General features: G+C 48.4%; 1 protein-coding gene across 1 annotated transcript in view; it reads left to right on the top strand.

Annotated features, from left to right (window-relative positions):
- The window catches only part of LOC102119850 (uncharacterized), a 115494-nt gene that overhangs the window by 13951 nt on the left and 85407 nt on the right, over nucleotides 1-16136 (top strand). The window lies entirely within an intron of this gene.

Below are 16136 nucleotides of genomic sequence, written 5' to 3' on the forward strand. Positions count from 1 at the left end.
AACGGAACACGGGGAACCTGCCTGGCGGAATGAATGGAACACGGGGAACCTGCCTGGCGGAACGGAACACGGGGAACCTGCCTGGCGGAACGGAACACGGGGAACCTGCCTGGCGGAACGGAACACGGGGAACCTGCCTGGCGGAATGAATGGAACACGGGGAACCTGCCTGGCGGAATGGAACACGGGGAACCTGCCTGGCGGAACGGAACACGGGGAACCTGCCTGGCGGAATGAATGGAACACGGGGAACCTGCCTGGCGGAACGGAACACGGGGAACCTGCCTGGCTGAACGGAACACGGGGAACCTGCCTGGCGGAATGAATGGAACACGGGGAACCTGCCTGGCGGAACGGAACACGGGGAACCTGCCTGGCGGAACGGAACACGGGGAACCTGCCTGGCTGAACGGAACACGGGGAACCTGCCTGGCTGAACGGAACACGGGGAACCTGCCTGGCTGAACGGAACACGGGGAACCTGCCTGGCTGAACGGAACACGGGGAACCTGCCTGGCTGAACGGAACACGGGGAACCTGCCTGGCTGAACGGAACACGGGGAACCTGCCTGGCTGAACGGAACACGGGGAACCTGCCTGGCTGAACGGAACACGGGGAACCTGCCTGGCTGAACGGAACACGGGGAACCTGCCTGGCTGAATGGAACACGGGGAACCTGCCTGGCTGAATGGAACACGGGGAACCTGCCTGGCTGAATGGAACACGGGGAACCTGCCTGGCGGAACGGAACACGGGGAACCTGCCTGGCGGAACGGAACACGGGGAACCTGCCTGGCGGAATGGAACACGGGGAACCTGCCTGGCGGAATGGAACACGGGGAACCTGCCTGGCGGAATGAATGGAACACGGGGAACCTGCCTGGCGGAATGAATGGAACACGGGGAACCTGCCTGGCTGAATGGAACACGGGGAACCTGCCTGGCGGAACGGAACACGGGGAACCTGCCTGGCGGAATGAATGGAACACGGGGAACCTGCCTGGCTGAATGGAACACGGGGAACCTGCCTGGCGGAACGGAACACGGGGAACCTGCCTGGCGGAATGAATGGAACACGGGGAACCTGCCTGGCGGAACGGAACACGGGGAACCTGCCTGGCTGAATGGAACACGGGGAACCTGCCTGGCGGAATGAATGGAACACGGGGAACCTGCCTGGCGGAACGGAACACGGGGAACCTGCCTGGCGGAACGGAACACGGGGAACCTGGAAACTGTTCTGCAAAAAGAGGCATCTACCCCATTGACACTTCACTGCGCTACTGACGGCAAGGAGCTTATGAATCTATTAGACACGGTCTTTGCTGCCTCTCATGATTCTAAGCTTGGATTTCTGGGGACAGTGGAAAGCCCCAAAGGTGGGAAAAGCAAGAGGAGGGCAAACAAAGTCTGCAAACTCCATCATTGGATAACAGGGCCGATGGTTTAGAGTGCTCTGCTTGAAAAGCTTGTGTGCGTATTTAAATTACAGCTTTCCACACACAGGGCAGCTGTGCCCTTTAGCCCAGCCCTTTCCTTCTTATTAAAATAGGGCAAAGGGGTGCTTATTTTTCCTGGGTTTCTTTTTTGGTATGAATTTACAAAATGTGGTTTAAATACTGATTTTATAGGAACAATGTCACATTTTAAGATTCAGTGTTAGGCATGGAGCTCTCTCAAAGATTGTTAAGAAAGAATTAGTGCCAGGAAAGAAGCTGGTGTGCAGCAGTGTCCAGCAGTAGAGGCCCTTCAGACAGGAGAGGCTGTCATTCATCGGCTGCCCGGTCACCCTCATAATTGGTTGAGGGCAAAGGGGTCTCACCTTTTCATGCTTCTCTGTTTTGCCAAAAATACTTAAGATAATGGGGGAAAAATCTAGTATGCTTTGTTCTCTGAAAGATAATGTTTTATTAGCCTTAGCAACTCATGGTTGGTTAAGGAATGAGGCAGATTCCTAGAATCCAAATCAAACAGCTCCCATTAGTAAATTACTGACTTATAAAATATTTAGGCCTAGGACTGGGCAGAAACAATATATGAAAATGTAGGTAGCATGGCAGAATATTCTGATGAGTAGAAATCATGTATAAAAAGCCCAAACTGACCGGGTGCGGTGGCTCACGCCTGTAATCCCAGCACTTTGGGAGGCTGAGGCGGGCAGATCATGAGGTCAGGAGATCGAGACCATCCTGGCTAACATGGTGAAACCCCGTCTCTACTAAAAATAGAAAAAATTAGCCAGGCATGGTGGCGGGTGCCTGTAGTCCCAGCTACTTGGGAGGCTGAGGCAGGAGAATTGCTTGAACCCAAGATCGCGCCACTGCACTCCAGCCTGGGTGACAGAGAGAGACTCCATCTCAAAAAAAAAAAAAAAAAAAAAAAAAGCACGTACTATTCCAAACCACTCTGGGGGAATCAGAAGATCCAAACAACTTTAGGGGAATCAGAAGATCATTCTGCAGAAGCAGAACTAGTGCGATGGCTTAATGTTACTAAAAACAAGTTTATGGGTCAACATAAGGAAGAACCTTCCAAGAATTCTGATAGTCCACAGGGTGAGGGAATTTCTGATTAGGTAGAGATTTCTCCCTCTCTGGAATCTTGCAAGCAGAGGTCACTGGATCTTTTATTGGGAATGCATCAGAGAGGATCATGCGTACGGGCGAGTGTTGGACTAAAGGACCTTAGAGAGTCTGTCCAGTTCTGAGGCCCCCGACCGTATGTTACTTGGCCTTGACTAGATACTTTACTAACAGGTGCCATCCTAGTTATTCCACATCCTTAGAGTAATTGTAGATACAGAAAGATCTGGAAGTAGTTCTGTGGAGACCAGTAGAATGCTCAGAGGGCAAAATAGGAAATACAGTAGGATGGAAAAGTTTGGCCAGGAAAAGAGGACACAAGCATTTTAGAGAGCTGAGCCTGCAATAGTTGGAAGGAGTGCAAACAGCTTGTTTGGTCTCTGTTGAGGTCCAGATAAGAGTAAATAGGTTAAATGAAATTTAACCAATGTAAAGCTAGATCATCAGAGACAGAGTATCAGATCTCAGGCTATCAGTCCCTCAAAGAATTGTCTTTATCGAAGGTAGATGAGGGAAGGGTCAGGTTGAGCAGCATTTTATGCTTTTGTGAAACTGATTAGGGCAAGGTCTGCCCTGCCTTTCTTAAGTTCTTTTATAAGGACCCATGATAAATTTCCACCAGTGCATAGTTCCAGAGAAGAAAATAATGTGGTTCCTACAGAAAACTATGTATGCCTTCCATGTCAAAAGGTAAAAACTGTGTACATTGGTACCTTTTATTTTCTTACGTGTTAGAGAATTCAGAAACAGATCCTTGGGTATTTATATCTGCTCAGTTATGGTGCCTGAAAGGTGCTGTTTCTGCTGCTTGTAGCAGATGAACTCTTTCCAGGCCATTGATAATATTAATATGTCTTGTTTTTCAGCCTGTCATTCATCTCACATCTTTTGGGAAGTGAGTCAGCTCAAATCTCATATACTCAAGATGATATGGAATAAAAAAACTTATTGATTGGAAAGAAACATGAGGTTCTAGGATAGGTTTTCAAGGTGGATTAGAGGATTTCTGTCACTTAAAATGATCAATAATGGAGGGCCAGTCATCTGACTCCACATTCTTGGCCTTCATTAGTCACCGCTACTGGTGTTGTGCTGTATTTGAGCCTCTATATTGTCCATTCCTCGCACAATCCGTGGGTTTAGTTTCCATGGTTTGTTACTTGCAGTCAATTGTGGTCCAAAAATATTAAATGGAAAACTCACAGATAAATAATTCATAAGTTGTAAATTGTGCACTGTTCCGAGTCATGTGCTAAAATCCTACTCTCTCCACCTGGGATGTGAATTACCCCTTTGTCCAGTATATTCACACTGTACAGGAATGCATGTATAGGAAATATCATAGTATATAGAGGGTTCAGTATAGGCTATGAACTGAATATATGTACTAAGGTCCATAGTCTATATGGATTCACTCTCCATGGATTCGGGCATCTACTGGGAGTCTTGGAACATATCCCTGAGGACTAAGAAAGATGACTGTAACTGTCAAGGTAAACACCCCAGTATATTACATGAGTGAGTGATGGCAGTGAGACACTGTTTATGTCAACCTGGTGCCCATTTGCAATTTCATGCATGTAGGCAGATCAGTCATATGTCCTATAGTTGTCATTGGCCATAGATGAGGGGGCATAAATGAGTAGCCCCCCAAGGGCAATTAACAGATCATCATCATCTCTGATGTTTCCACACCTAGGATAAAGGCTGTCAGAGTTTTGGTATCTGTGAAGGTTTGTGGAATTAAAAGGAATGGAATATAATTGAAGTGACTTGAACTGCACTGAAAAGAATTAAATTGAATTGCCTAGTCTTGCCTTGCATCAAGGGAATGTCTTACCTTTGCTGGCTCATCAACTCTAACAACAGAGCAAGAATAAGCATAGCATGCTAGAGTGCAGTGGCGCGATCTTGGCTCACTGCAAGCTCTGCCTCCCAGGTTCAAGCCATTCTCCTGCCTCACCTCCCGAGTAGCTGGTACTACAGGCGCCCGCCACCACGCCCGGCTAATTTTTTGTATTTTTAGTAGAGACGGGGTTTCACCGTGTTAGCCAGGATGGTCTCGATCTCCTGACCTTGTGATCCGCCCGCCTCGGCCTCCCAAAGTGCTGGGATTACAGGCGTGAGCCACCGCGCCCGGCCTAAATGTGTTCATTTTAAAAGTATTGACTGTGCGCCTTTTACATCCAGGCACTGTGTTTTATGCTGGGAAAATGTGATGGACTAAGCAGACATTTCTCTGCCTCGAGGAGCTCCACCTAAGGAAAGGACACAAGCACTAAACAAGTCTTGCATAAATAAATATCTAATTAAAATTGTGACAAGTGCTAAGAAGGAAACTTTAAATAAAGTTTTGTAAGAAGAATAGAAGCAAGGCCAGGCGCAGTGGCTCACGCCTTTATAATCCCAGCACTTTGGGAGGCCGAGGCGGGCAGATCACTTGCGGTCAGGAGTTCAAGACCAGCCTGGCCAACATGGTGAAACCCTGTCTGTACTAAAAAATAAAAAACATTAGCTGGGTGTGGTGGCGGGCACCTGTGATCCCAGCTTCTCAGGAGGCTGAAGCAGGAGAATTGCTTGAACCTGAGAGGTGGAGCTTGTGGTGAGCGGAGATTGCACCACTGCACTCTAGCCTGAGTGAAAAAGCAAGACTGAAGAATAGAAGCCAGAACCTACTAGAACAAACCAGTTTGTCCACCTTGGAGAAGGCCGGTGTGTCGGAGTGGAGTGGTGGCTGATGAACCTGAGCTAAGAGCTTCACGCTTTATTGTGGCTGAGTAGAGATGTGAGTGATAGGACTGGGTTTTTAGAAAGTCTACTCTGGTTGCTCCCTGGAGGGGAGGGAGCAAGATTGGAAATGGAGGACAGTTAGGAGGCTATTGCTGTAGGGTAAGGGAGACATGATGGTGGACTGACCTGGGGTGGAGAGAAAAGGAGAGAGTCTGGCCATGTTATAGGTGCAGTCAGAAAGAACTTGGTCAAGAGTTGGATGTGGCCAGAGAAAGTGGTAAAGATGTCAAAGGTTTCCATAGAGGCAGCTGGAAAGTAGGGGAGGATGGAGGTTCCATTTCCCAAGAGCAAGAAGAGAACCAGGTTTGGGGTGAGTGAAGACGTGAAGGTGAAGAACTCCAGCCGAGCATCTTGAGTTTGAGATGCCTGCGGACATGCCACCTGGAGTTGTCAGACAGGTAGTTGTGTCTGTCACTCCATCTGCAAGAATGTGCTGAAAGCCTGATATGTGTCAGGCCCTGTGGTGGGTGTGAGATGAAGAGGTTAGACAAGATTCCTAACCTCTAGGAACATAACTGTCTATTGTTTGAAATGACCTATTGGAAATACGGAGACAAAAAGTAGGGAATGATAAAAACCATGAGAGAGAGAGGAGGAAATAACTCCTACCATAGGAGTTGAAAGGGGAAGGAAAGCTCTTTGTTTCGAGATGGCAGATGTCAAGGTAGACATCAAAATGAGAAAGCATATTGAGGCCAGACTGGGGATGAGGCAGAATTCTCCTTGCCCAGAACAGAGAAAGCCTTAGCTCCCCTGTTCCTGCCTGGCTGTATTCTGCAAATACCCCTAGGCCAGGTGTGGATGGGAAGTAGAAGGGTGAAGGTGAAAGCTCTAGCTGGGCCAAGGCCAAGGGTGGGAGAATTGACATTTTGATGCTTAAGTGGGGCTTTGGGACTGTCTTTACAGTTACAGCTCCCATCCCTGAAATATCCACTGGGTTCCCCTGGAATATGTGTATCAGGAAACAACGCCTTCCGCTCCTCTGCTCTGTGTTCATTAGGTGCTGTCACCGAGAGAGTCTGGGAGGGCCTGAGGATGCTCTTCGTAATGGTGCCTCTTTAGAAGGTCCAGCTGGGCTGGGTATAAGTTTATGTCCATGAACTGATGAGATGGATGATGACAGATCCCTTATTTTCTCTAAATCAAATTAAATCCAACCCACAGCAGCCCTGACCTGACTTGGCTGGCATTGACAGGAACTCAGACTCACCTTCGATTAGGCCTCCGTCTGTCCGTCCCTGCTCCCTCCTGATCCAGAGAGTCATACAAAAGTCCCTGGGGACCTATGCTTAGCAGTGCGTTCATGGTGACTCCTCTGGTCCTAGGCACATTGTGGTCACTGCTGATATTCTCCTTGTACAATTGTGCATGTCCCTTAGAGCTGGAGGCTTTGCTGGTTTGGTAGTGCTGGGCCCAGGGGCCAGCCATCGTAGGGGCACTTACACAGCCATTCCCCTCTGGGGCACATCAAGGCAGGAGTTACTGATCTTTGCTACCCAGAATCTTAACCCACCCCTCACCCAGTCTTGGGAGTCTCTTTTCACCCTTTCTTTGCTTCAGTTTCTGCCTCTTCCTCCCTCCCAGCAGCATTTGTTCCTCTTCCTTCCCCCTAGCATCATTCGCTCACTAGAGATGCTCTCTAAGGCCCTGGCGCTTACCTTTGAGCACCCAGCAGAGTCCTGGGAAGGCTGGTTAAACACAGACTGCTGGGTCTGCCCCCAGATGCTCCGATTCAGTGGGTGTGGGGTGGAGCCTGAGAATGTGCATTTCAAACAAGCTGCCTGCTGCTGCTGCTGCTCCAGGGCCCACAGAGAGAACCACTGCTCCAAGGGGCAGGAACAAAAGTCCGACCCCCGTGGAAGTGGCAGGATAAGATGGGGGAGAAGGGGAGGAGAATTACAGGAAGGTTGAGCTACAAATCAATATTTCCACCAGCTTCCCTGCCATCCACCACCATGTGTCGAATGATGAAAGTCTGCTGACCACAACATGATTCAGATGCAGATTTGGGGGAATTCGTCTGTGTACAGAGGGAGACCCCGGGGAATTATGTTTTGTGCTTTATCCCCGGTGACCATACGCCTTAGCCTGGAGTACAGGACTTCCGATTTGGGACTTCCAGACTGTCCCACATCTGGCAGTTTCCAGAAAATGGCTCCACCCCCATCCCCAAGCTCAGACTGTAGATTTCTTTTCTGTTGCTCCGGCCTGTCACTGAGAAGACTCGAATCTGCAGAATGTATGTGCAAGTAAAATGTTGAAGCAGCAGGGGAGAGGCCTGGGAGGGGACAGGTAGACGCGGTGAACTGTGTCAGACAGGTGGCCCACAGGAGCTGGCAGCCCTCTGACCAGCTCTTCTGCTGGGAATAGAAACCCAGCATCTCTGCCTGCAGGGCTTCCTTTTGTCTCTTTTCTCAGTCCCCAGAGACAGGGCCACCCTTGAAGGGCCGGTGGTCAAAGATGGTAAGCCAGAAGTCAGCCCTTCTGCCTCATCTCCCAGTAGCCAGTACTACTGTGTGGTCAGGCTGGAGCTGTCCTGACTTTAGATCTTATTGGTGCCATGTACTAGCTGAGTGTGGTATTAGATGAGCTGCTTCTCCCCTCTGAGCCAAAGTGTTCTCATTTGTAAAAGGTGGATAATAATGGCATGTACTTTGCAATGTTGCTTGGAGGATTCAAAGGGGAGCTGCTTGTGAATTGCTTAGCTAGTATCTGGCACATAGCACATGCGCAAATAAAGGTGCGTCTCCATCACTCATGACTGTTATTCTGTTCTGGATGTTGGCATTCGTATCTTAGTTTTCCTCATGGACCAGGAGCTCCTTGAGGAGGAGCCAGGTTTGATTCTCTTTTGAATCAAGCCATTCCATCACCAAACACCTGTTGAGGTCCTACTGTGTGCCACTTACTGTGCTCGGGGCCCATCATCCACTGCTGCGCATAGTGTGTGTGACTTGATGGTTAATGAGTGAAGGGGAGGATTGTGGAGAAGGCTAACAGAAGATAGATTTTATTGAATACCTACTGCGTGCTAAGACAGTACTTCTTAAACTTCCATGGGCCTACTACCCACCTGGAGATCTTAGAATCAGATTCTGATTCTTAGATGTGGGCTGGGGCTTGCGACTCTCCAGTTCTAAGAAGCTCCCGGGTGATGCTAATGCTGCTGGTCTACAGGCCACACTTTGAGTAGCAAGATAGAGACTGCCATGCATTATGTTACTTATTGCTTGCCGAACCTTACGAGATGAGCTTAGAAATGAGAGTTTATAGAGATTAAATAGCTTAAGATCACACAGCTGGCTAGTGTTGGAGTCAGGTCAGCGTGCCTCATTTTTGTCTACTGAGCTCACTCACCCTTAAGAGCAGTGGTTCCCAGTGTTGCCACGTATTAAGATCACCCAGGGAGCATTCAACATCCCGATGTCAGGAGAGCTGGGTGGCAGATAATTCTAATGTGTGGCAGAGTTTTAGAACCAAGGCCTCAGCGCCCAATCTCATCTGAGGAACAAGAAAGGAAAGGAAATTAATTTTGATATCCATCGAATTTCAGGTACCAATTATAGACTTCCAGAATTTGGAGGTCTGGGTCTTTTTATGATGTTACAGATGAGGAAACTGAGGCCTATGGTGGTTAAAAGGTGCACCCAAAATCACTTAACTCATTGATGGCAAAGTTAGGACTAGAACTCAGGCCTCTGGGCTTTCACTTTTGACGTGGTTCCTCTGCTGGAGGAGGAATCCAGGGACAGAGTATCCATTGGAAAGGCATCTCCATGCTTCTCCACCAGCTGGGACCTCGGAGACTCAGAGGAGACCTAGGATGAAACCGGGAAACATTCACTGACCTCAGAAGAGCAGGAAGGTTTCCTTCGCAATATTCCGCCAATCTTGAAATGGCAGTATGCAACAGAACATACCTTGAAGTTCTAAGGCCTTTAAAATTCCAAGATGAAACATATAATCCCATTTTGGTAGTAGCATAATTGGTGGCTTGATTGAGTGCAATAAAGATTTACTGTTTTAATCATAACATAATGTACATTGGTTGTGTTGGGGGGATCAGACCCAACATGAGGTCATGGGGGTGACGAAGTCCGGTGGAGTCAAAGGACTGAGAAAAAGACAGTTTGAGAGACAGTGGGACCAGGGGGCCATCGCGGATGTGGAGGCTGTGAAGATCTGGAGCTCAGGAACCCCAGACTATTTATTGGTGATCAAACAGAGAAACAGGTGGTGAGAATGTGGGGGTTGAAAGGGCAGGTGCAGGATCTACAGCTGTGGCAGTTGCCCATTTATACGGAACATGTTCTGCTACTTGAGATAATGGGAATACAATCGATCTAGGAGCTTAGGAGGGCAAGAAGCAAGGAGCCAGCAAGTCCACACACGTTCCAAAGGCCACGAGGGGTTTTGTGCCCTGAGCCCGGGAGTCTTACGTGCAGGCCTACCTCAGCCTCTCCCAGTACTCACCAGCTTTCCCCACAGGTGGGTTGCTTCATTACAAAGATAGAATGGGCTACAAATGTGCACAAAAAGGTTTTTTTTTTTTTGTGGGGGGGGGTCAAGGGAAAGGCATGACTCAGAGTTAAACAGCCCCAAATCTTAGCTATGCCTGTGTAGCTTTACCATATAACCCATTGATAACTTAGTCCTATGGTGAGCTGGTATGCTTCAGTGTAACCATTTGTTGAGCACTTATTCTGTGAGCAGAGTGGCATTATCCACTTAAGGAATGTAATCACATTTAATCTATATACGATCCCCATGAAGTCAGCATTACTTACAGAGGCCTGCACAGTAGTAATTGGAGGAGCTGGGATGCAAATTCAGCTGTGGGTGAATTCAAATCACCACACTCAGCATAGGAGCTGGTTCCATACCCTTATATTACAGGTGAGGACCAGACAGGAAAAGCAACCCATCCTGGGACACAGGGACAGCAGGTGGCAGGACGGAGCTGAGACTGTGGTCTCCTCACTCTGGGACCAGTGTTGTTTCCTACTACGTCCGTGGAAAATACGGCAAGAAAGAATGGCCAGTACTCCACATGCTGTTCCCCTTTCTGCTCAGGCTCAAGCCATCATGCAGTGAGGAAGTTACTTTCCGTACAGACCAGGCTTGTCTAATTTTTTTTGAGGAACCTATTCGATTAAAGAGAGCCCTTCACCAATCCATGTCCCATCAAATTGGACTTAAATGAACACATGCTACGTAGATACACTTTCCCAGTCTATGTCCCACTGAATCTTCCATCTGAGATCATACTATATATCCATTTATTGAGCAAGCAATGGTGAAGTAACTCCTATGTGCCAGGCACTGTGCAGGTGCTGGGGATAAAGAGATAAGGAGAAAGTAGGACACTGAGCCAGTCTCTGCCTTCCCAGTCTTGAGGTCGACAGATAAGGTGAGTTCCTGAAAACTGCCATCATTGCCATGAAAGTGATATGCACAGGGACACGAGAGCTCAGAGGAGGGCCCCCATTCCTGCTAGGAATGGAGGAAATCCCAGAAGCTTTTCCAGATGAAGTGATTTCAAATACGGGCCCTGAAGTTCAGTAGAGGTGACTAGGTCAATCGTTAAAAGGTAGGTAGATGTGTGTGTTGGCTCAGATGGAGAACAATGCTTCTGGTAAAGGGAACAGCATGTGGTCAGGCTGTCAGTGGTGATCAGAATATGATTTGGATATGCAGATTGGAGGGGAATTAGTACAAGTTCTGTGTGGCCAGATGGTAAAGTTTAAAGGGAAGAGTAGGAAGAGTGGAGGAAATGAGGCTGAAAAGGGAAGAGGGGCCAGGTCATGCAGGGAACTGAACACCATGCTAAGAGGTTTGAATTTTGACTCTCTGAGTAAGTGGGATCCATTTAAGTAGAAGTGAGACTTAGTCTCATTTCCATTATAGAGAGCTCACACTGACTGCAACAGGGAGCATCGATTAGAGGAACCAGAGTGGGAGGCAGGGGGTGCATTTAGGAGGCTGCTGCAATCATCCAGGTAGTCATGACAGTAGCGTCAATCAGTGCAGTAGGAGTGTGGGGAGAGAAATGAACAAATTCAAGATAATTTTTTTTTTTTTTAAATTTCAAGACAAATTTCTAAATCCCCAGGGCTTGGTGATTTATTGAAAGTGGGAGGAGCAAAAGAAAGGGTGGAACAAAGGACTATGGCTGGATTACTGCCCTGGCCAAAGTGGCTGGGTGTGAGAAGGAGCACGAGAATGAGGAAGAAAGGTCTGAGGGGAAGGATCATGTTGACATGTTAATACGAGCCGCCCGTGGGGTGGAAATGTCCAGGAGGAAGTTGATGCTGGATGCGTACGTCTGAAGATTGAAGGAGAGAAAACCTTCCTAGAATCCTCTTTACTTACCAGAAAAGACCCCAACGCTGACAACAGTTTGTAATCTCATGATCAATGGCTGAAAGAATTAGAGCTTGACCCCAGTTGTAGACTGGTTGTTTCAGCTTGTCATACGGCTCAGGGCACTCGGCTAAGCTTCAGTGTCCCTGTGAGCACTGGGACAGCTGAGAAGATCTTTGTCCTTTAAAACCACAGCAAATAAGGCAGTCCTCTAACCTCTTTGATGGGAGTCCAGCACTCCCTCCTTGGTATATTTTTACTGAGTGCTTTCTATGTTGCAGGCATCGAGGATACAGGATTGGGAAGAAGGTTGCTGCCCTTGAGTATCTCCAGGGCCACTGGGGCAGACACATCAGCGTAGGATTAAGATACCACGTTACAGGCAGAAGAAACTGGGGGTCAGTGTTCAGCGGGTCCAAGTGTTCTTTGACTTCGGCGTGGTAAATACCACTGTGGAGTTGGTGCAGTGAATTGTGGGATGGTTTTCGTTTTTCATTTTGGTGAATGACGTGCAAAGCTCACAACTGCAGAGACACTGAGACTTCAACTGCAGCTTCGAAATCTTCACAGTTTTCAATTTTATCACAGTTTTGACTCCCTCTAGTTATTGGGAAGGGTGCTCCCTGGGTCAGCTCACTTGATGCTGTGTTAATGGTGATGAGCAAAGTAAAAGGAAGAATTGAGTGTGTTTAGAACACAGACAGCCGGGCGCGGTGGCTCAAGCCTGTAATCCCAGCACTTTGGGAGGCTGAGACGGGCGGATCACGAGGTCAGGAGATCGAGACCATCCTGGCTGACACAGTGAAACCCCGTCTCTACTAAAAAATACAAAAAAACTAGCCGGGCGAGGTGGCGGGCGCCTGTAGTCCCAGCTACTTGGGAGGCTGAGGCAGGAGAATGGCGTGAACCCGGGAGGCGGAGCTTGCAGTGAGCCAAGATCACGCCACTGCACTCCAGCCTGGGCGGCACAGCGAGACTCTGTCTCAAAAAAAAAAAAAAAAAAAAAAAAAAAAAAAAAAAAAAGAACACAGACAGACTGCCCTGTTCTACCTGGTACTGGGAGAATAGCGAAGGCTTCCCAGGGGAAGAAATGGCACTTGCGTGGGTCCTTAAAAATGAATTTTGCACTTTAGGAGGCCAAGGCAGGAGAGTCACTTGAGTCCAGGAGTTTGAGACTACCCTAGATAACAGCGAGACCGTGTCTTTACAAAACATTAAAAAAATAGTTTGATCTGGTGGCATGTGCCTGTGGTCCCAGCTTCTCTGGAGGCTGAGATGAGAGGATTGCATGAGCCCAACAAGTCAGGGCTACAGTGAGCCATGATCACGCCACTGCACTCACCCTGGGTATCAGAGCGAGGCTCTGTTTCAGAAAAGAAAAATGGCCAGGAGACGGTGGCTCAAGCCTGTAATCGCAGGACTTTGGGAGGGTGAGGCAGGTGGATCACTTGAGGTCAGGAGCTCAAGACCAGCCCGGCCAACATGATGAAACGTCATGTCTACTAAAAATACAAAATTAACTGGACTTGGTGTTGGGCTTGTAATACCAGCTACTTGGGAGGCTGAGGCAGGAGAGTCTCTTGAACCCAGAAGGTGGAGGTTGCAGTGAGCTGAGATCGCGCCACTGCACTCCAGCCTGGGTGACAGAGTAAGACTCCATCTCAAAAAAAAAAAAAAAAAAAAAAAAGAATTGGACTTCATTTGTGTCAGCATCCATGGCTTTTACAAATGCCAAGGAGTGAAGAGAAGTTGAGAGTAGGTGGTATGTAGGAGAGTGGGGAGAATTCTCAGAGCGGACAGCTTTGCATGTTGTTCTGCAGAGGCATTCCCCAGAGGGGAGTGGCGGAGGCTGTAGGGAAGAGGTCACACGTGCAGTGTCCCCAGGTTCCAGGCAGATAACATCAGTGAGAGAACTAGGTGGGGTGACCAACTGTCCTGGTACCTAGGACTGAGGGGTTTCCCAGGAAACGTCCCCCAGCCGACCAAGATGAGTTGGTCACCTTGGAATGAGGCCAGGCCTTGCCTGCCTAGAAAGGGCCTGCTCTCTCCATGGGCAGCTCCTTGGAAAGGCTGGGATTGCTGGATCTTCCAAATGTCCAAGAGAAACTGAATATCCAAAATTTAATGCAAGTTCTTCTGGTTTTTAAATATTGACAGCAAATTCAAATGTTTTAGAAACATGATGCTGGCCAAACCAAACATTTCTTTGGGCTGCGTGAGGCCTGCAGTCTGTCCTTTTGAAGATCTCTGGCTACAGTGATGAAAGTGAAGCCTCGCATGTCCCACCCTGTTCCTGCCCTGAGGCTCCTTAAAGCCACATCCAGACGATTTTCATTATGCAGAGTGATTTCAGTGATCAGTCATTTGGTTTTTAATTTGATGTTCCTAACCAGATTTGGATGCTGTGCACAGAATGTGATGGACAAAGCGGCAATGGATAGTGGTAATGGGGACATGCATTCCATTTGTTTTGAAAGATAAAATAATTGCTGAATGGCTTGTTCTGCCCCAAATCTGGAAACCTATTTGGTCAGAAAAATAAGAATGTATTTTTCAAATATCAGCCTTAAGGTTCATGTATCTCGGGCACCTGGACAACCCTCTGGCAAAATCAGGCTGGGAGAGAACAATCCCTTTGTGGGAAACTTGGAGGTTCAGGGAACTGCTGTTTGAAGGTGGTGGAGGGTGATAAAGTCAACTCGACACGGTGATCGCATGCCTGGGTTGTAATGTGACTGTGGGGAAACCCCCTAACTGTGGTCCGGGGTTTCCCCATCTGTGTGGCAGGGAGGCTGGCTTGCAGGATCGTTCCCAAGAAGCACCCACCCCGTCAGCTCTCTAACTCTGAGCTTTAACTTTGATGAGACTTTTGCTGGGATTTCTCTGGCCCTGCCAGGGCGACAGAGTCAGGGGAGATTTTGAGGAACAAATCAGTCTAAACAACTTTGACATCTTTTTTTTCTAGGTGGAATTAGTAGATATGGGGCTTTAATAAGTTGATCTGATGTCTGGGCTCCACCAGGCCAGCTCTCTGAATGGCATTTTTCACTGTGTCACTTGACTTTGAGTGTGGCTCAGAATATAGGTACGGGAGCTGGGTGCAGGAAGAAACCTTCAAAGGCAGGGGTTTTGCAGTCAGGGAACTATACCCTCCAAGAGATGGGGGGTAGGGCATGTCGGGGAGGACCTGTATTCATGCCAAGCCGCAGTGTCACCTTTATTAATGATGACAGGGAGAGGGAGTCTGGGGACTGCAGAGGATGGTCATCGGCAGGTGTTACTACTTTTCCAAAGGACAGGGAAGTGGGACAAACAGGACTTTTAAGAGGTGAGAGGTGAACAGAGGGAGATAAAGGCAAAAAAAAAAAAAAAAAAAGAAAAAAGAAAAAAAATTGAGTATGATGTCATCTGGAAAATGGCAAACAGATGAATCCATGAAGCGTCGTTCCCAGAGCAGGGAGGAAGCTTCCAGAGAGGAGCCAGCCGGCCGGGGAGCTGAGGCCTGAAAGCAAGCACAGGCTGGGTTGGCTTTGCAGTGCCCTAGCCAGGGGTCAGCCACAGCTGGCACGTGAGCCCGGGCGTGGACTTCCACTTTCTTCTGGCCCTTTCTGCCCAGAGCCCCCTTTTGTTTTTTCATGAAAGACATCAGATGGAATGCTCTATCTAGAAGGCTCTTTACAAGAGCTCGTTTATGTGAACCATTGGAGTCAGCTTTTTAAACAGTTATCTCTGAGTTCAGCTTCGTAGGATTTTTCTCCTCATGGGGATCAGCTTCATAAAAGCCAGAGCATGATGATTCTGCCAGTTTTTGCTGTGAGCAGATGAAATAGTACTCCCTTTATGAAAATGAAGTGCAATGACTTCGGGTAGCTTTGTTTCCAGGCATTCACGGCCGTCCTCATCGTGATCCGTTTCCGTGTGCTGTCCTCTTGTGGCCAGCCTGGTTGGTCACTGCTGCTTCCACTGGGTTTTCCCAGCCCAGGTTTTCCCAGCTTCCCTCACTGGGACCAATGCAGGTGTTCACAGCTTTGCACATTGGGCCCAGGCCATGGGTTCATAGCCGTCTTCATCAGAGAAATCCAAGGTGTTCACAACTGTCCTTCCGGGTGCAGCTGAAGTCGCCCTCACTTGGACCCAGCCCAGGTGTTAATAGTCGTCCTCAGTGGCGTTAGCCCAGTTGTTCACAGCATCTTTCTCGGGGTGGGTTTAGGTGTCGAGAGCCATTCGTCTTGGGCCCAGCCAGCTGTTCATAGGCATCCTCATGGGGGCAGGCTCAGTCGCTCACAGTGGCTCTCACTGAAACCAGGGCAGGTGTTTTTGGCTGTCTTTACTGGGCCCAGACTAGACATTCATAGCTGTGCTCATGCGACCAGCCACAGTGTTTACAGCTGTCTACATGG

This window comes from Macaca fascicularis, chromosome 6 (assembly GCF_037993035.2).
Source record: "Macaca fascicularis isolate 582-1 chromosome 6, T2T-MFA8v1.1".
NCBI classification, from domain to species: Eukaryota; Metazoa; Chordata; class Mammalia; order Primates; family Cercopithecidae; genus Macaca; species Macaca fascicularis.